The sequence below is a fragment of the Molothrus aeneus genome, chromosome 10 (assembly GCF_037042795.1).
Source record: "Molothrus aeneus isolate 106 chromosome 10, BPBGC_Maene_1.0, whole genome shotgun sequence".
Lineage (NCBI taxonomy): Eukaryota > Metazoa > Chordata > Aves > Passeriformes > Icteridae > Molothrus > Molothrus aeneus.
This window is the reverse complement of record NC_089655.1, coordinates 22,609,996-22,621,718: the sequence shown is the minus strand read 5'-3', so window position 1 is coordinate 22,621,718 and position 11,723 is coordinate 22,609,996. Positions and strand designations below refer to the sequence as shown.

The window sequence follows — 11,723 nt, the reverse complement described above, 5'->3', positions numbered from 1 at the left end:
AACCAAGGGAGAAATGCAGGGTGATGGAGATCACAGGATGTCCACCTCTGATTTTTGACAGCTCCCAGCCTCTCCTGGTGGAAGGGGGAATCCTCCTGCAGCTGCCTCCATGGGTTCTTCACTGAGAAACACCTGCTGGCAAAAATCTCAGAGAAGATGAGGCCAATCTCTCATGAAGGCTCCCAAAAAACCCCATTTTCCTCCAAGAATTTGCTGAAGTAACAGTCTTATTCTGTCATCCTCTCATGACCAATTTTTTTTTTTAAAGTATTGAAATTATTTTTGCCTATGTCAAAACAACAGTAGTTTTTCCTTTGCCTAATCACTATTCCCTTAATATTTGAGTTTTGCAGTGACAAAACTGCTGGATCCAGAGAGAGGAACAAGCAGTTTTTCTCTCTCCTGAAGACATTTTAATTCCAAAAGATAAACTGCACTTCAAACTGCCACTGCAGCTCTGCAATCTGTCAGCACATGTGAGGACCAACAAACCTGTTCCCAAAAGGAGACAGGCTCAAAATGGAAAACTCACACCTCAGTGGCTATTTTTAATTTAACTCTTTCATGAGGTTTTAAATCAAGCCTCATTTCAGTGAGATTTGAAGACATTCAGGAAAAAAGTTGTTACAATTTTGGAAAATTCCAAATTCTCATTAGCTTTTCACAGGATTTCAGTATTATGAAACTGTCACCAGCCCTGTGGAGGAAACATTCACACACATTTATTTAACGTGACCTCTTTTTGTCTCACAGAGGCTTCAAATGTCCCTGAGTCTGCTCCCTGCCTGTCCCCTGGCACTGCATTTACCCTATTAGCCAGAAAATCCAGCTACACTCATGCAAACAAGTTTTCCTTCTGCTGGCCCTTCTAGTATCAAATAATATATTCAGAGTAAAGCAGGATATATTATGTGCAGAGAATAAACAAGATCAAATTTGAACATATCCATATTCAAGCATTCAAATCAAGTGTGAGAGAAAGCTCCTGCTGGGAATTTTTTTTTTTCTCATTTGAACCAACTGCCCCACTTCAGTAACATCCCCCAGTTTCCAGAGCTTGGATTCAAACTAAGCTTGAATGTTGTCCTGTCTTGGTTTGGAAAGCCAGGTGTCTGCTAAGGAAGGCAGGAGCCTCTCTTAAAATGGAAAATTTAAACCCCCTCCCTCTGAATTATTATAAATTTGAAATTAAGGGGTTCTCAGGCAAAGATATGGGAATAGGAATAACAGTTCTTTACTAGGAAAATTAAAATAAAAATGCAGTAGTACAAAAAAAAAAATAAAACAAACCCCTTTCCAGAGTGAGAGCAGTCCCTGTCCCCTGTGTGTCAGGGGGTGGCACAGCCCCATCCCATGGGGGCTCAGCCCTCCTGCAGTGCCAGCTGTGGCTCTGCTGGAGCAGGGATCCTGCACAAGGGGGGAGTTTTCCTCTGCAGCTCCAGGGCTGCTGGAGATGGGCCTGGGCTCCCTCTGGCAATGCAGGGCAGCAGGAAGCTGCTCCTCTGGCAATGCAGGGCAGCGGGAAGCTGCTCCTCTGGCCATGCAGGGCAGCAGAAGCTGCTCCTCTGGCAATGCAGGGCAGCGGGAAGCTGCTCCTCTGGCAATGCAGGGCAGTGGGAAGCTGCTCCTCTGGCAATGCAGGGCAGCAGGAAGCTGCTCCTCTGGCAGTGCAGGGCAGCGGGAAGCTGCTCCTCTGGCAATGCAGGGCAGCAGAAGCTGCTCCTCTGGCAATGCAGGGCAGCAGGAAGCTGCTCCTCTGGCAATGCAGGGCAGCAGAAGCTGCTCCTCTGGCAATGCAGGGGGCAGAGGCTGCTGTGCTGTCCCAAAGCTCAGATTGTACCCAGGTAGGAATGCTTGGCTCCTCCCCTGGGCGGAGCATCTCCCCATGGGATGATGGGATTGGATCAGCCATGCAGGGACACTCACTGGCCATGGACAGGGGATAATTAATCATTAATGGCCCATGAACAGCAGAGATCTCCTGGAGGGAGGGTTGGCTGTGGGAGAGATAAAGAAAACTGCCCAAAGAACAGCAGAGAACTGCCCCAGCTCTGACAGATGGCAAATAGAACACACACATATTTTACAACCCAGGACACGTGTTCATCCATCACTGGATGAGCACAGCTGGACAATGGAGAGCCAATCCTTCCCCTTAGGATAACCAGAGCTCTCTATTCTGCATGAAGTTTTTGGGACACAGGGTTTAAAGCCCCAAAAAGGTGAGGGGTCTGTGTTACCTGTGGCTGACAGCTCGCCCAGGGCAGCCTCGTGCCGCTGAAATCCACGGGCCAGCTTGGCACATGCCAAGGCAATTATCTGTGTTAGCACACAGGCACTGCCAGGAAGGCATTAATCTGGAGATGATTAGAACCTGCTGTTTTCTTTGTGAATGATTTATCTATTGACTGTGGGAGTCATTTATTGATAATTTACAAATGGAGAACACGGCGCGGCTCTGCCGGCTGTTGGCAGCCACTCCTGAGCTGTCCCCAGCAGTGTGCTCCAGCCATGTCTCTCTGTCATCCCTCGTGCTCCAGAGTCAAGTGGGAGGTGTCCCTGTCCATGGCAGGCTTGGAATGAGAGCAGCTTTTGATGCCTTAAGATTTAGCTTTTGTATTTCCCAGATTCTGCACTGCCATAGTGCGTGACTCTGAACTCCACATCAAGTGTCAGCAGTTTTCTTTTCCAGCCCCAGAAGCAAGCAGCCACTGCAGCTTCAGCCCCAAACACTGCAAACAGCAGGGGATGGAGGAGAGAAACTGGGAGGGTGGGGCTGCAGAACCTGGAGCTGGAATTGGACAATGAACCCAACATGGAAATGGACCAAAACTTGTAAAAGTATGAAAACTCCTGACACGCATCTTGAGTCCATCTTAGGTGTAGCCTCAGCCAGGCTCTCGTACTGCCCAAGGTGGACCCTTTGAAGGCCTTTTAATAAATCTCTACTTTATCTTTTAGCTCTGTCCAGCCTCTGTTCCAGGCAGCCTCTCCAGGGCTCACTTTGAGGTCCCTCCCCACCCAAACCATTCCACAACTCTGAACCACACCCTGGGCTTGGAGCCTCTTCACCCCATACCCAAAATCTCCATTTGCCCAAATTCTCCAAACCAACTTCAATAAGAACCTTCAAGGGAGCAGAACAGAGATACAAAACCCACAGCAAAATGGGAGAATTCCTTTGCTGTACTCAGTAAATGCCTGTGTTAATTTATCTCCCTTTTTATCTTCCTCTCACATATTTATGTGGCACAAACAGCTCCTGGAAGAGGTACAAAATTTAGGAGAAGAGAGCCTCCTACCTCAGTCAAAGAAATCTATTCCATGACAAAGGAAAAAAGATGAAAGGTATTTGTATTAGCAATAAAAGAACACCAGTGCTAAGATTTTTATTTTTTTTAAACTGTGAAGGACAAAACAGAAATCATATAAAAGACAAAAATAAACAGAATTAATAGGAACTCAAAGCAAGGACAAGCTGCAGGTCCCTGATGGTGTAACAAATTACAAAGCAGGTAGAAACTAATGTCAAGAACTATTTATTCATCTCTATAATGGGAACAACTTCAGGCAAGGACAATAATCACAAAGCAGGAAAGTGTTCATTAATTAAATGGAAACAAATCAGAATTGCTCAGGCACAGCTTGCCAAGGATCCTTTTGGCAGGCAGAGATATGCAATGTTCCTCCTTGTGCTCAGAACCTTCTGCATGACAAGAGCTTGAAGGGAGTTTATCAAGGCTCCTGCCTGCACAGGTAGCAACACTGGGTTTGTGTTTATATATAAAAAAACCCATCAAAAATGGAAATCTTGATCTCCTATACGTATGAAGGGCATAAAAAACCTCAGCAGTGAATCACAGGCCATGGTGAAACCCTTGACTAATTTAACTCTTTCATGAGGTTTTAAATCAAACCTAATTTCAGTGAGATTTCCAGGCAAAAGTTGTTCCAGTTTTGGAAAACCCCAAATTCTCGTTAGCTTTTCATGGGATTTTCAGACTGGTGACTACCAAAGCAGGTCCTCTGTGCTTGCTTATCCCCTGTGATTCATCAATTCCCAGTCACAGCACCAGATCCCTCACCAGATATTGGGGAACATCCCTACCCCATGGGTAGCACCATGGGTAGCCCTTAAATACTCTTAAAAAAACTAAATACCCTCCTAAAATTGTTAAATTTCAAATTTCCCATGACTGGGAATGGAGATACAAACCAGATCTTCCCTTTACTAGAATAGGCATAATTTTATTACAATTTCTGATATTTTTATGTAACATTTTTATTATTATAATTATTACTCACAAGGTTTTCCTCCTCTGGTCTGTCCATGCAGACACATCCTGATCTTCTCTCGGATCCAGTCCTCCAGACCTGGAGACACACAATCCTATTTTTGGAGCAAAGAGAATAAATATTAGGCAAAAAAAAAGAGGAATTTCTGGACATAAGCAGTGCCCCAAGCTGGGGGCTTGGGCCATGAGTTTGAATTCCACTGCTTGAAGTCTGAAATGTTTGGGGATTTTTAGATCTGACCCTTTGTGGGCTTCAAAGGGCTCAATCAACTGCAGCTCCTGAAGCACCCAGGACAATTTGCATACAGAGGGACAATTTATTTGCAGGGTTTCAGAGTGTCACAAATTAGGAGGGCTGAGTTATGAACTCCTGGAGGCCCTGATGTACAGAGGAAAGCGCAGTGAATCCCTAATGACAGCCCCATAAAGATGATGTGATAAATACAACATTAAAAACCCAATAGAGGCATGAATCTGCTATAATTTAAGGAGCTGCCATCAAACACAACAGGGCTGCATTTTTGTTGCTTTTTTTTTTTTTTACTGCTGCATCAACACAGAATGGTTTGGGTTGGAGGGACCTTCCAAATCATGAAAACTTTCCAAATTTTAGGAGATTCCTTCCTTCCTTTTTTCTGTCCTACATTTTCTCTTTGCAAATATATAAAGCAAAAAAAACCCAATCTGAGAAAACTACATCAGCTATTCCACACACCAAAATCCCTAAAAAAAGAAATAAACCACTCTCCACATTAAATACAACTTCCCTTTTTACGCCACCTTTTTCCAAGTGGAAGCCTCCCCATTTTTTTCATTTCACTGTTAACTTCACACAGCTCAATGTTGACTCCACAACCAAAAAGAAAAAAAAAAAAGAGGAGAACATTAAGATTTTCATAATTCTCCTCTTTATTCTGGGAAGTCACTGCAGGAGTTTTATAGGGAGGAAAAAAGTAATTTCTGAAAAGCGAAATGAATGCAATATTCATGGGGTGATCTGACAGACCATGTTTGAAGAAGCATAAAATTATCTGCCTATGAAGGTCAATTAGTTCTGACATTAATTTTGGTAGCAGAACTTAAACCAGTCCTTATACACCAGAACACACCAGTTCCCTACACAAGTTACTATATATATATATATATATATATATATATATATATATATATATATATATATATATATATATATGTATACACGCAGCAAATTCTAGAAAAAAAAACAGGAACATTTGCAAATTGCAAAACATTTTCTATATTATTATTTCAATTTACAAGGGAACTGGAACATCACTAAATACTTTGATAATATTTCAGCTTCAGGCAATGAGCATTGCTGGCACATTCCTGTTGGGGATGGGGCCTGGTTATTTTGCAGGAGTCAAACCAAGGGCCATTCAGGAAAAGTGCTTAAGAAACTGATGGAAATTAGGAGTTCTTTGGAACCAAGCACTGAAAACCATAATGAAACTTTATTTCAAATTAATTACACCTTTTAATCGAAATGGTGGAGAGGTTGCCAATCTAAACACAACGAATTACAACAAAATCTGATGTAAAACAGAAGTAGTTTAAAGACTTCCATGGAAGGGAAATAATTTATCATCCTGCATGAGAAATTTCATTTTCTACTTTAAAAAACACGACTTGCCAAATGAATCCAGCAATAACTGGAAACAGACCAACTTCCACAAATGAATGTTTTATATTTTCAAGTATACTTCAGTTAATTACAAAATTAATTGGCCTTGAAAATACTGGAGAGTCTATATTTCATCACCCCCATCCCAGGCATGTGGGGGGACATTTTTAACTAAATCCAGTTCTCTGGTCTGAAAAAAAAATCTGCAGAAAATAGCATGAGTTTTGGGGGGGTTTTGTGGTTGTTTTTTTTGGTGTGGATTTTTTTGTGTGTGTGTTTTGGTTTTTTTTTTTTTTGGGGGGTGGTTTTTTTGTTTGTTTCTTTGTTTTGTTTTGGGAAAAAAATAACAGTAATCTTTGTAAGAGCCCAGAACTGCAGTTTGAGGCTCTAGAAGAGCCAGCTCCCCCCAGAAAAGATGGGAACACACATGACAACAGCATTGCAGCACACAGCTCCTCTCCCTTCACTTTTATGATCTTTTGCCCATAATTTTTTATCGGTTCCTGACTGCAATTCCCAAAAGGAGAACACTGCAGTCCAGATTTGAGCATTGCTGCTGATGTTTTCCTAAAGAGTCTCCACTGAAAAGGGGCATCCCTGGCAATCAGTCAGCACAGGGAGATTTTTTGGATTTTATCCCAACATTGCTCTGCCCAAATCTCCATTTCCATCCCCATATTCCCTCACAGGACACAGGATCCTCCCCCAGCTCTGGAAAATTAATCTGCTCCATCCATTCCTAATGCACAGAACACTGGGAGGTAAGGAAAGGCAGGAGTGGCTTGGAGAAATTTATTAATAATTTTTACAAAAGAATAATTTGTGGGATTCTTTCCAAAACCAGAAATAAATATAAGGAATAATTTACCATTGCTCAATTTGCCATAACCAGCTGAGGGAGCCTGCCTTGGCAGATGGTGTTTCTGATCAACAATTCCCATCATTCCTTCAAATTTAAAAATTAAATGGCCAAAATTAAAATGTTCTGATGCCTATGTTAATATTGATTTCTGTCTCCTCATTTCTTGTCAATTCTAATCTCAATATTATTTGTTTTTCCTAAAAAGGAGTCATCACTGGAAAAATTTAAACTTTAAAGCAGCTGTGTCCTAAAAATAACCAAACCCAAACCATTTGGTGACTATACCTGCCAAGGTGGTCAGATGGGAAGGATTTGCTCAGCCCAGTGCATCCATCCCACTCCCTACTCAGCACTTTTGTATGGAATATCAGGATCTCACCTGTACTGTCACTCAGCTGTCCCCTGGTGTCACCCAGGCTGTAACCCTGTTAAAGGAGCAGAAGGAAGAGGTCTGTAACAGCTTTATGTTGTACCTATCACCCCAACAATGCCCTCACTCAAATATCACCTGGTTTAGGACCAGCCAACTGAACTGAACCCTCAGGAACTTTTAAGATAAAGAACTATAAAACTTCCACTCAAGACACAAAGAAAAAATTAGAAATACAAAGAAAATAATAGAAATACACATTTCTACCCCTCTACTTTTACTCAAACACTAAATTAGACCCAGCCCATTTTGAGCAGAAACACGCCAGCTTCCAAAAGTTTATTTTTTACAGATCCACGGCTCCTTTCAGCTTTGGGGAAACTCAAACATCTGCTTATCCTGGCCGAGGCACTCAGCATCCTGCTGCCAAGCAAGTGCTCCAGTCAGTGCCCCGTGGTTTCTGCTCTCCATCCCTCTGCTGGCTGCAGACCAGCAGAGCTCCAGGTTCCCTGCGCTGCCTCTGTGCAGGCTCAGGGCTCCGTGGATGCTGCTGCTATTATTAGGCTGCCCTGGTTCCCCCTCAAAGTCCTCCCACAGCTCCCAGCAGGATGCCAGGAGCTGGCAGGCTCGGAGAGCCTGAAGGCTGTGCATCTGTTCCGAGACTGACAGGTAGCACAGCAAGTTAAAAAGCCCAGAAATTTGCAGCAGGAGGCTCAGCCTAGACAAAAAAAAAAAAAAAAAAAAAAATCACAAAAAAAATATCCCTGTTTCAGTTTGTTTCCCCAAGCACCAGGTCATGTTCTGCCATTGCTGCCTGTCAGGGCAATTCCTCAGGTTTGAGCTTTTATATTTTTCAGGTTCTTTTTATATTTTTATATATTTTTATTTATATATTTTTTTATATATTTATATATATATATTATATTTTATATATATTTATATATTTTTATATATATATTATATTTTTAATATATTTATATATTTTTTTAAATATATTTTTCAGGTTTTTTTTTTTTTTAAGGTGCTGCTTTAGTGTGTGGGTCTGGGCTTCCTATAAGGATAGGAAGTCCAGTGAGCTCTGTGCACAGAGCAGGGAGACAAAACAATTCCTGCTCCAGCTGGGCACCAAGGACAAATGATCCAAATCTCAGCCCAAGAGCACAAACCCCGTGGGCTGGAGAGAGAAAAACAAGCAGGGTGGGACTGCAGGGGCTAAAGCTGGGATGGGACAATGAACTGCAAGGTGCAAATGGAGCAGAACTGATCCAAGGCAGAGAGCCCGGGAGCGCTCGTGCATTTTGGGGCCATTTTGGTTCATCTTGTGCCATTTTGGTTCATCTTGGGTGAAGGAAAGGCACGTCTAGGCAAGGATTAAAATCATTATTTGGGCACTTCCCAAACATTTTGCTCCCTTTCCTGCCCCACAAATCGATTCCCAGGCTCCAAAGGCAGATGGGGAGTTCTCACCCTCTCATTGACCACTGGTGGAACACAGGGTGAAGAATCTCAAAGGAGGATTTTTGTAGCCTGGTAACTGCTCTTCAACCTGTAAATCATCTTTAGAACGTGATCAGAGAGATCTCTGAGAGACCACAGCCAGCAAAACACTTGAGAAAGTCCTGAAAGAAAAAAAAAATCCTCATGAAACAGGGAAATATTCCACTCTGCTGGTGTTAGTTGTGAGCTTTTCCTTGACTCCACATCCAAAGCTGGAATCTGAGTGCCAAAGGGAAGAGGTGGCTTCAGGCTGGTGCTGCACTGGTGATCAGGGCACAAGGGGACACTGAAATCCAATGAAAGGCTGGATTAAAGCGTGCAAGGACAATTCCAGTGGCTGCAGTTCCATATAAATCACCACACCACTTCCACTTTTCCCCCTTAAACTCTTCCATCCTGCAGCTCCTCTGAATAAACTCCCCACACCCATGCACAACAGAGATTTATGCTCCAACTGTTGCATAATTTCAAATAAACTCGATTGTTTTTTCAGTAGCCTTGAGCAGGGTTTGGACCTGGCCTCTATTAAAGCTTGAGATTTTGCTTGGTTTTACTGCTTGGTTTTTTTTCTTTCAGACTAGCCATAAATTAAAGTTTATTAATTGATAAGAAAATGCCTTTTTGTGTTTGTGTGTGTGATGCTGCTGTGGTTGATTTCAGGTCACTCCTTTTTCACACAGCTTTACATTAAGTCCATTCCTGTCTGCTATAACAATTGTGCATTAATTTTGCTGGTTCTGTCTCTGCTCTGTAACAAAAATGCCTCTTTCACCCCTGGCAGCAGGTGTCAGAGTGCAGCCAGTGGTTCCTGGGTGGGAACCAGTGACTGCTGACATGGACACGGTGCCTTCTGCTGATCCCCCAGTTAAGCACAGACATTTATTTATTTATTTATTTATCTATTTGCAGTTTGTACCTGCCAACCTCGGCAATGCACTCGTGCCACCTATTGGCAAACGACAGCAGAGTTCCCATCTCTGCTGAGCATACCTCAAGGAAAAATCCCAAATTCAGAGCTCCAGAGCAGCCTGCAAATCTCCTCATCCTTCACAAAAACCAGCAGGGTCCACAGTGAATCCTCCAGAATTCTGAAAACATTCTCCTGAGTCAAATTCCTCATTTTTTTAAATTTCTGTTTGGCAAAAAAACTCCAAGGGTGCATCACCTATGGGTAGAAGCATGGCTTAAGTGAGGTAAGTGAGCATGGCTTATTCAGATTTGTTCATTCATTTCCAAGTATTTCAATTCTCCAAACACTTTAGGAAAACGCAGACTTACAGACATGCTAAGTTTGGCAAATAGAACAGGGCTCTCCAATCAATAGAGTGCCTCTGAATATTCTCTTGCAAAACAAAATGCAGTGCCCAGGCAGTTTGGGGAGTCCTGCTGTTCAAATGGCAATAAAGAACACGACAGGAAATATTTACTGCTGCCAGCAAGGCAACAGACAGGTTCTCATTACCTAATGACAGAAACTGAGAACTCCTTTATTTTTTTTCCTTTTAGTGTATTTTTCCAGTCCAAAAGGCTGAGTTAAAATGCAGTACATTTATGAGCACGTGTCCTAGGAAAATATGTGTGGTATCTCAGAGCCCAGGAACACCTAACATATGCATTTCTTTTTTCATTTCTTCTGAAAACTGATGTAAAGCTGGCTTAAAACCCACTGCTGTGTGTGGCTGGCTTCACTCTGAGTTCTTTTCATCCCTGATAGAAGCATTTCCTTCTGCATAGGATGGTCATCCATTTAATTGCATGGTACAGAGAAAAAAAAGCAAAGGAAAACTCAGCTGTGGAGATAAATCTCAATAGAAATGTGATGAGTGCTCCTGCCAAGAATCATTTGCAAAACTTGCTATTCAATGCTAACCATCAGAAGTGGGACATCCACGAGCCCATCTGGGAATCTGGAGATAAGGAGCTGCTATTCAACACCCAGAGCAGTTTGTTCCTGGCCAGGAGCAAACCCACCACTTTAAATCCTGGTAACTTGGGAGAAAAATGCATTTTTGAGCTGCCACAGTCACAGAGCCTGAGCTGGGGAACCCAGGCCCCACTCACAGCTGGGGTTTGGGCTTTTGGAACTGCTGAGCTGAATACCTGATACAAACCAGGGGACCAAAAGAGGGGGGAAATCCAGCCTGAAAAACACATTTAACACTTCTCCAGGATGGGGCCACAGAAGGGAGTTCTAATGCTGAGCTTGGGCCAAGAGAACACGAGTGCCAGTGTCTCTTTACATTTCTTTTCTCCAGCTAACAGATGCATTTCTGTGTGGCTCCAATCACACTGTAGGCTGTGGAATATTCCAGTTATTCTGTCTTTTTTTTTTTCCCCCCAAGGATTTCCAAAATTCCCTCAGGGCCTTAAGAAAGAAGAAAAGGGAGAAGTCACTCTCTCTCCAGATGAAGATGTTTGGAAAAGCCTCTCCAGCATCTGCTGACAGCTGTCTGGTGGGAGGATGAGTAGACCTGGAGGATCTTACTCCTAACAGAACTTCAAGCCAACCAAAACCCAACACTCATGAATTCAACAGAGATTGTGCTAAAACAATGCTCATCCTTGGATAATGCCACTTCTTCATGTGCAGCAAGGCAAATTGTAACTTAATTGCACATAATTTCAGCATTATTGCTAATCCATTAATACAGGATTTTCCTCAATCCAATCAAAATGGAAAAAAAAAAAATCCCCCAAAACAGTTAAATAAAAAAAAAAAATGTACGAAGATCAAAGCAGAGCTGCTTCAGTCAATCCTTTCACTCAAGAAAAATGTTGGATCAATAAAGAAAAGCCTAAAATTCTCTGTTTATCTATCAGCATTAATGTGAGGATCTGGGAGAGCTGCACACCCCTCAGCTGCAAATCCTACAAATGTTCAGGCAGCTCCTGTTCAGCACACACTGCCCTGCACTGGGTTCCCATGGCAGCAATTATTCCTGAAGTTCCCCAAAGATGAGGTCCCAATGCTTTTCCCTGGTTTTTCCCTGCTCCTCCCATCTCCAGAATCAGCCTCTGGTGACTGTGCCTGGCTTTCTGTGCAAATTGATTTTGTGC

The 11,723-nt window shown here is 42.7% G+C and overlaps 1 long non-coding RNA gene across 1 annotated transcript; it reads right to left on the bottom strand.

Moving 5' to 3' along the window:
- Positions 1–7,041: 7,041 nt before the first annotated feature.
- On the bottom strand, positions 7,042–9,745 carry LOC136560458 (uncharacterized). The gene is made up of 3 exons (XR_010784165.1): positions 9,657–9,745; positions 8,637–8,788; positions 7,042–7,224 (listed from the first exon to the last, which is right to left on the bottom strand). It is a non-coding gene; the product is annotated as an uncharacterized lncRNA (long non-coding RNA).
- Between the last annotated feature and the right edge of the window lie 1,978 nt (positions 9,746–11,723).